At 42.8% G+C, this 9,774-nt stretch overlaps 1 long non-coding RNA gene across 1 annotated transcript in view; it reads right to left on the bottom strand.

Annotated features, from left to right (window-relative positions):
- Positions 1 to 2,247: 2,247 nt before the first annotated feature.
- The window catches only part of LOC311009676, a 47,220-nt gene continuing 39,693 nt past the window's right edge, over positions 2,248 to 9,774 (bottom strand). Inside the window, exon 2 of the long non-coding RNA XR_014596670.1 lies at positions 2,248 to 2,399. This is a non-coding gene — a long non-coding RNA (uncharacterized lncRNA). The remainder of the gene's footprint in view (positions 2,400 to 9,774) is intronic.

The raw sequence follows: 9,774 nt of genomic DNA, 5'->3' as shown, positions 1-9,774 counted from the left end.
CAAGCATCCAGCCCAGGCCTCGCAACAGCCAAGCATCCAGCCTATGCCACAGCCAAGCTACCAGCCCACGCCACGGCCACAGCCAAGCTACCAGCCCACGCCACAGCCACAGCCAAGCAACCAGCCCACGCCACAGCCAAGCAACCAGCCCACGCCACAGCCAAGCAACCAGCCCACGCCTCGGTCACAGCCAAGCAACCAGCCCACGCCTCGGTCACAGCCGCGCCACTAGCCCATGTCTCGGCCATTGGCCTTCAGTCGGCGGCCCGGTCGACACCTGCCATTGGCCTTCAGTCGGCGGCCCGGTCGACACCTGCCAGTGGTCTTCAGTCGGCGGCCCGGTCGACACCTGCCAGTGGTCTTCAGTCGGCGGCCCGGTGGACACCTGCCAGTGGTCTTCAGTCGGCGGCCCGGTGGACACCTGCCAGTGGTCTTCAGTCGGCGGCCCGGTCGACACCTGCCATTGGTCTTCAGTCGGCGGCCCGGTCGACACCTGCCCGCTAGGTCGCCCTCATGCCCGGCCTCCTGAGCGGTCCCGCCCGCTAGGTCGCCCTCATGCCCGGCCTCCTGAGCGGCCCCGCCGGCAAGGTCGCCCTCATGCCCGGCCTCCTGAGCGGTCCCGCCCGCTAGGTCGCCCTCATGCCCGGCCTCCTGAGCGGCCCCGCCCGCTGGGGCGCCTTCATGCCCGGCCTCCTGAGCGACCCCGTCCACTGGGTCGCCCTCATGCCCGGCCTCCTGAGCCCTGCCCCCAGACCCCCTCCACCCACCCTACGTATCTTGAATCCCTCCTCCTGGCCCCCTCCACCCGCCCTACGTATCATGAACCTTGGGGACGTCTGGGATCCGTCCCTTGAGGGGGGGGTACTGTCTGGGGGGAAAAATCGATACTTGGATGCATCGTGATGCGGACGATTCGGAATCGATTCACAATTGTCAAAAATTTATTATTTTTATTCCGTATTGTTTACAGAACACAAAAGGTGGAACTCTGAAATGCAGCGCCCGGACAGTCTGTGGCGTTACACATAACAGAGACACGGCTGAGAGAGAAATCCCAACGGCACCCGCTGCATTTACACTGATAATGTTTCATCATTCATGGCTGAAATAAACACTATTACTGCTTTGTACATGTTGTGAAGTCCCAGACACACCAGGAAACTAAACGGCGTCCTGTCTGAGTTTCTACCTTTACCCAGAGGGGGATCGGTGAGTCTCATAGAGCTGCATTCACAGCAGCGGTCGCTATCAAAGAACCACGTTGTGATTTATTTACCATTTAAAGAGATAAAGAGTATGCCGAAGTAATGACGATTAGTAAAAAGTCTGAAGTCATGGTTTATTAAGTCTGTCCGTTAAGACGATACAAAATAACTTTACAAATACCTGGTTTTGCATTCGGTAGCTAAGCTAGGCTAACACCGTAGCCGCTACGTAAACACTGAACATAACGTCGTCTCGGCATAAATACGGCAGAGACCTTGTTGTTGTTCGGTCTCTGTATGAGACGTAAGATACTATCCCACGGGAGACCACAGACCGCTACGCTGTGATGTGTTGAAATGCAGCTGCATTGATTATTGCATTGAAAGCTTTTTATTTGTATATCAGCTACAGTTCACTGTTTTCTCTCAGGGATAAGCTCATCGCCTGTAACAGGAGGACTTTGTGTTCATAGGAAGTCAAATCTGCTTGTGACAAAGAAAAGCCTTTTCTTTCATAAAATATGAGAGAAGGTAATTAACCTGTTGATTTTCTTTAATAATTATCACAAAAGAAGGAAGTGACGAGCAAACTCTGAGTAGCAAAGTCAGATTTAATTTGTTTTTCTGAAATCGTGCATGGAAATGTACACAAAAAATTGTTGTATCAAGATGCATCTATAATCGGTTTATAATCGAATCGTGAGGTGCCAAGAGATTCCCACCCCTAATATGGAGGGTCTGAAGCTTCCAGAAACCAGCCCACTTCTCTACTTTCTAGGACGTCATTGTCCTGGAGAACTTTACAGTTCAGTCCAGTGGAAACCACTGACTGTCACTGGGACAGAGGAAGGAACATACTGGGAACACTGCTGTCATAGATGATGTCATAGATGATGTCACTGAGGGGCTTACCTGAGCAGGTGAGATTCAGGATGGAGGAAGAGGAGAATGATGTTGCACACTCCCTCAGAGTGGATCCAGAATGAACACAGTCAGACCAGATCCTCCACACAGGTCTTCTTGAGGACTCCTCTCTCTGTCCTACAGAAACAGCAGAGCCACAGTCCAGCTCTCTACAGACAACAGCTGCTTCCTTCAGGGTCCAGCAACTGTCACGCACTGGTCTCCAGTCTCCCTGTCTCACCTCCAGTGTTCCAGCACAGCGACTGGCTCCTCCCACCAACCTGACAGGCTCTGAACAGAAAGAAGAGAGTCTTCAGTGAAAGAAGTGAAGATTCTGCTTTCTTTCTCTCTTGTTAATTTCTCTATTTACCTGTTGAGTTGTGATTTCCTTCAACCTGGAGTCCTGGAGAAACACAAACATATATATTGTTTTCATTCAATGAAATAAAATCAACAAACATGTTTTCAAATGATGTTGAAGAGAGCGAATATCTGGTCGATGTGACCACTGCTCTTTGAAAATCCTGTTTGTGTCCACTCCTGCATCCATCCTTCTGAGGACAAGCAGATGATGGAGGGAGACAGGAGAGAGACAGACAGCAGATGATGGAGGGAGACAGGAGAGAGACAGACAGCAGATGATGGAGGGAAACAGGAGAGAGACAGACAGCAGATGATGGAGGGAGACAGGAGAGAGAGAGAGACAGCAGATGATGGAGGGAGACAGGAGAGAGAGACAGACAGCAGATGATGGAGGGAGACAGGAGAGAGAAAATTAGGTGAAAAGTGTGTTTTATGGTCACAAAGGTGACCGGTGGGATAATGTCTATGTTAGCATATTTCTCCTTCACAGTCTTATAAAATACTTCTAAAATGTAAAACTCTGTTTCTGGCAGCATCTCCATCATCGCACTAAAATACTTCATCACATGCTAGTGTGACTATTTTACATATCAAAAGTCCTCAAACATCACCGATATGAATACAGAAAGCAAACTCAAAACATCTCCTTTATTGTAACATTGTGACTTTTGGAAAATGTATTGAAACCTTCATGTTCTAACTTTGTTCTAACATTTTATCTTGTACTTTAGTTCAATATTACTTTAGTGCATTCATTGTAACTTTGTAATATTTAATCTGTAGACCAGTCACATGATTCATTTACAATATAGGGGAGGTATTCTGCATTCAAGAAGAGGAAAGCATCAAGAGGAAAGCATCAAACTAAACTTTGATATATACATGTATATATGTATGTGTGTTTGTGTGTGTGTGTGTGTGTGTGTGTGTGTGTCTCCCCCTCATAGTCCATATCTGACCCATCACTATCACCATCACTGAGGACAGCATCTTTCTCATGTTGAGGGCTAGCTGTAATATTGCATGCCTTGTGTGGGCGGGCCCCTCGGTCCAACATATGCAGCATGTTAGTGTGTGTAAGTTCAACTAGAAGACAGAAGAGAAAGTTAGGTAGAACAACAACTCTGTATGTGTACAAGTTGAAGAATGCCCTGTCTTCTCATGATAGGATTACTTGTTCATGTCCTTAACACAATCATGTCTGATCACTAATGTCACTTATTAATCATCTATTTTCTTTTTTAATTAATTACATGTTTCTGTTTGTGTGTTGTGTTCAATGTTTTGTCTAAATTGTGTTTTCATTGTATTCATGTTGTTCGGGACCCCCTGGAAAACGAGATGGTACATCCCAAGGGCTTATTCCTAATAAAGAACTCCAAACAAGAACATGTACATCTAGATACTGTACATTGTGTTATCCCACTGGTCACAACATGTTTCTTCATTCTGTGACTTCAGTGAACAGAGTTGAGTGATTGTAAATACATATATCAATACTAAACATCTTAAAGATTATGTGTACCAGAAATATTAGTCTTATCTTCATATTAACATACTTTACTAAGCTTGTTTTGTCGGAGCTTTCATGCAGCCATCCTCCTCTACAGGTGCAACCAGGAAGTAATTAGCTCTGGTCATGTGACATTTACACTAAACATGCAACACTGCACATATGTCATTGAGAGGTTTTATTACTTCAATACTTTCTGGAAATGGATCGATACAATATTCAGTAATGTTTTTAGGACCTGTTAACTGAAAATGTTTTCATGGTCACTATAGTGACCGATGGGATGAAATTTAAAGTGCACAGCTTAACCAATGTTAATGTTATTTAATTTACCTGACAATGTTCCTCTCTCAGCCTGAACCATCATAATATCAAATAAAAAGGATACAAATTATGATCTCTGGCTCCATTTTAATCAGATAAGTTAGTTACGTCTTCTTTGTGCTTTAGGGTCAACAGCAGCTGGTTGCTAAGCAACGGGAGTGGCAAAGTGTGAGGGCGGGAACAGCTGGTGACTCAAACAGGAAGTCCTCTGTAGATCAGACCGTCTCGGCCTTCACGTTCTACGTCAGCTGTGTTCTCTGAAGGATGCAGCCGCTGAATTTAGACACAACTATTGTGTTTCCTGTGACCCCTCCACAATAAAAGTTTATGTAGTTGAGGTGTTTTAATGTGAAGCAGCAGCATTTAAATACAGCTCTGACACAGAGTGAACAGGAAACAGTGAGGATGATCAATCAGATGGACTTACACACAGTAACACTGATCACATGCTGCATCGTTTGTCACAAGTCTGAATATATGGCGGACTAACAACACCAACCGCTGCACAGAGAGATGCTAATTGAATATACATACAGTGATTGTAGAAATAATACATGTAACCACTTCAAAACATTCATTTCACAAAGACTTATTTACAACAATGATAACTGCAGCTTAGAAAAACATAAGTAGACACTGGCTGCAGCCCAACCCTCCCACAGTAGAAGAATGGACAGATATGATTAATGATAGATACTGAATGGGAAGAAAATCACCTTTTCACTTCATATACAAATAGATAAATTCACGAAAATATGGTCAAAATGGGTCTCCTTCATGAAAAGACAGACGGATCTAAGGGAAGTAACGGATTAAATATGAAAGTGTCCTCAGCTAATTGAACGGTCATTTTAAAAGCTGATAGACAATCTCCCTACAAAGGTGTTTTCTCTTTTCATGTATTATTTTCCCACACAACCCTGCTCTATTTTACTTGTTCTAATGTTGGGAAAAACCTGATTCTTATCCCCTCCTCTCCAATCTTTTATTTTTATAGTTATATATAATTATCCATGTAAATGTGTACACAATCTGTGTCCATTTATAAAAATGAATATATTATTGGTTTCACAGTCGTTGGAAAATAGCATGTCATTTGTACCCCAGCTGTAATTCATTCTGTCAGCCGCTAGGGAGCTAGAGGGCCATCAATCCGACCGTCCGAATACACGGAAGTACATCTCTCATGTGAAGAGATGCACAAAGATGCTCCTGAAGTACAAAGCTGAAATCTAAAAACTGCAGTTTAAGAGCAGCACAGAACTTTACAGAGGATAACATGTTTGAGAAATATAATTTAAAAATGTTATGGAATGTAAGGGCAGAGAATAAAATACAAAGAGATATGTTTGCACTGAAATAATATATGACTCAGTAATGTTTGTTTCTGTGTGAAGTTCACAACATTTTTCTCATGAAAATAGAAAAGTAGTTGTTGAAATATGGATTTTTCTGAAAAATAGATATGTAAATGGTAAAATGTTGATTTTTCTCACGAAAATTAGAAATGTTAAACATGTTGGCCCACTAGGGAGCCTTGTCTGGGTCATGTGTTCTTGAGAGCCAAATCATCTGTATTTTTTTAAAATTGGTATAATAAACTTTGATTGCTAGTATATATGTTGTTGAATTTATTAAATGAGTGAGCTATAGTAGGCCAATGAAGTGACAAGGTTATAATGGTGGAAGTGTATAGTGATATATCTGGTCCTCTGGTCGTGAGGTGAACATTTGTGTGTCCCTCCCTTTCATCAAAGCTGCCCTCCCTGTTCTGGATGAACTGCTTTTTACTTCCCTGTCATCAAAAGCAAGGAAAACATGATTGATCTCTCTCCCTCCCTCCCTCCCCCCCTCCCTCTCTCTCTCTCCCTCCCTCCACATATCGGTTTAAATGAACGACAACAAGAAACAAATGCTGATCAAGAGTTTAGAGCAATTTAAGGTTGTGATTCTTGTCCTAAATATGTCAGGCTTCATTCAGTGGTTGAAACAAATATTATTAACATTAATTGAAGTTGCCACTGTTTTTTTTTTTTTTTTAACGTATGATTCAAAATAATTTTCACATTCGAAATTCTGTTTTTAACAACTATTCGAATATATATTGGAATTTAGAATATTTGTCGACAGCCCTACTTCCCTGTGATCAAAAGCAAGGAAAACATGATTGATGTATGTAATACATACTAAAAAAGAAATAATAAATGACCGAAATGGAATGAAAACCTCTGATTGGATGAAAATCCCGTGGAGTGGAGCCTGGCGGTGTTGATGTATGTGAGCAGTTTACTTCCCTGTAGGGCTGTCAAAATTACTCTAAAATGACGTTCAAATATTCCCTTTAAAAAAACACATATATTCAAACATATTCATATTTCTGGTTGTGCATTAGGCACGTCAATAACAGGACAAATTAATACAACGAGACATAACTACTTGTATTGGTCATTTATTTAAGTTTAAACATATTCAACAACATATTACCTACAAAAATAAGAAAATGAACTGATGGACAAGCAGCCCTCTCTCTCTCTCTCTCTCTTCCTCTCTCTCTCACGTTCTCTTTCTCTCTCTTCCTCTCTCTCTCTCTCCCTCCCTCACTCTCTCACCCCCTCCCTCTCTCTCCCTCTCACGCTCTCTCTCTCTCCCTCCCTCCCTCCCTGCCTCACTCTCTCACCCTCTCCCTCTCTCGCCCTCTCACGCTCTCTCTCTCTCTCCCTCCCTCACTCTCTCACCCCCTCCCTCTCTCGCCCTCTCACGCTCTCTCTCCCTCCCTCCCTCCCTCCCTCCCTCTCTCTCTCTCCCTCCCTCCACATATCGGTTTAAATGAACGACAACAAGAAACAAATGCTGATCAAGAGTTTAGAGCCATTTAAGGTTGTGATTCTTGTCCTAAATATGTCAGGCTTCATTCAGTGGTTGAAACAAATATTATTAACATTAATTGAAGTTGCCACTGTTTTTTTTTTTTTTTAAACGTATGATTCAAAATAATTTTCACATTCGAAATTCTGTTTTTAACAACTATTCGAATATATATTGGAATTTAGAATATTTGTCGACAGCCCTACTTCCCTGTGATCAAAAGCAAGGAAAACATGATTGATGTATGTAATACATACTAAAAAAGAAATAATAAATGACCGAAATGGAATGAAAACCTCTGATTGGATGAAAACCCCGTGGAGTGGAGCCTGGCGGTGTTGATGTATGTGAGCAGTTTGTTCTCATTTAAAGATCCAACACAAATAATATCACATCATCTTTAAAGCAGTCCTACCTGAGATCCAGAGGAACAGCACCAGCACCAACAGGGGGTCCATGATGTGCAGGTAGACCGTCTGTCTGCCCGCCTGTCTGTCTCTGCTCTGATAAAGACCTGCGCTGTCCTCAATGTAGATCTGTGCACAGGAAGAGGTGGAGCTTTACTCTTTACTTAGAAACATTTCTCAGAACTGCATTTCTGGGAAACTAAAAAACTTTTAATCGGACAAGAATCTGCCTACTGATGACATATTATATGACTGTTACTATGACAACCAGGAAACCAGGAGATGTTCCTATGAGATAAATGCTGTCAGTGTCGTCTTATCACTTTGATCAATGTTTCAACATCAAGTCTTTCAGAGGAGACTGGATGACAGCTTATATTAACTGTTGATGGATCTATTGAATGTTTTAGTAATCAATCATTGAGTCTATAAAACACCAGTAAACGGTATAAAATGTGCAGCCCAGTCTGTCAGAATCCGAGGTGAAGTCTTTAAATGTCTTGTTTTGTCCGACCAACAGTCCAAAAGCCAAAGAGATTCAGTGGATGTGGATCTCTGCAGGAAGCTCCGAGCTGTCCATTCCTGTTGGATTCCTTCTAACTTCTGAATTCAAACATCGTCCCTCAAACTCGTAGCAGGAAAATGATGATGAGAAACGGTGCAGGATGATATTTGAGTGTTTCAGTGTGTCATCTCCTTGTTGACTGCAGTCTGTGTGTAACTGCTGCTGTAACTGACTGTGTCTCAGTCACTTCACTGACATCATGTTTCAGTCTGACTTTGACTTTCATTCGTGCTTCATAAAGCAGCAGGATGTTTTCAGCTCTGCTGCTTTCTTTATTCAGAACACCTCATATTTTATTGCTCTGGAGGCTCATTTTATTCTGAACCTGTAAATCTGTTTGTGTTGTTTTAGCTGCATTCGGCCTCCAGAGGGGTTCCACCTTTGTCACGGCCTCCTGCACCGCTTTAATCTGGCGCTCAAATACTCTAGACTTTAACAGGTACGGTGGCTGAGGAGGAACATACAGGGTGAACTTTACAATAGTGATCCAGCGCTTTATCAATACATTACAACCAGAATCAAAGAGAGGGAGTGAGGGGGGCTCACAGTCTGGTTATGGGACCAGCCGGTCATAAACTGATGCACGGTGAACCTTTGCTGAACAACATGAACAGCTTCATGAACACAATTCAATAACATTCATGAATATAGGCCAGAGATCTTCAACATGGGGTCCTGGACCCATAGGGGGTCCACGGATTTCCAGCAGGGGGTCCCCAACATTATTTGATCCCAAACCTTTTTTTCTTACAAAATTAAAAATATGTTCAAAAATACACATTAACATTAATACAACATCTAATAAGCAAATAAAAATGTTAATTGTTGTGTAAATGTGAAATTGTGATGTAGAAATGCCAATATAGATTTACAATATGTTCTGTAAATATATATTTCTGTTAACAATTATTATTTTAATGGCTAAGCATTGCATGCATACATCATTACAAAGTACCTGTATACATGGCACTATAGGCTGCACTACACATTATTATTGGCCCGGCTTAATAAGGAACATGATTAATAAGATATGTAATAGGGGGCCCTCCACCGTGTCACTATCAGCCAAGGGGCCCTTGGCCTGGAAAACGTTGAAGACCTCTGATATGAATGAATGTAAAAATATGGTCACACTGTTTAAATAATGACAGTAGGCTACTTCACTGGATGGAAACTTGGAATGAGCAGTGGGATAACCGGAATGAACACATTAGTTTCCCAACAAAGTGACTGAGATACAGATAAGACTGATAGATCCTGGATCTTAGCCCGGCCGACCTGACGAGAACTCTAAACCTAACCCCGGACTCTGGACCTAACCCGGGACTCTGGACCTAACCCGGGACTCTGGATCTGACCCCGGACTCTGAATCTGACCCCGGACTCTGAACCTGACCCCGGACTCTGGACCTACTCTGAGTATGTATACTGAGTTATGCGTGTGCCTGCCGACTATACAAAGCCATCATCAATGGAGCTCCGATACTACGAGTCACCATGGCAACCAGGAGAGTTAGAGATACTACTTTTGTGTTTATGGAGAAAACAAGCTCATCCTTAGAAAGCGGAGCAACACAGCTGCAGCAACGGAGCAATAGTTGGTCTGGGAAGCAAATGTAGACCGAATTA

The sequence above is a fragment of the Eutrigla gurnardus genome, assembly GCF_963514095.1.
Source record: "Eutrigla gurnardus genome assembly, chromosome: 24".
Lineage (NCBI taxonomy): Eukaryota > Metazoa > Chordata > Actinopteri > Perciformes > Triglidae > Eutrigla > Eutrigla gurnardus.
The sequence above is the reverse complement of the archived record's forward strand: the minus strand, read 5'-3'. Positions and strand labels throughout refer to the sequence as shown.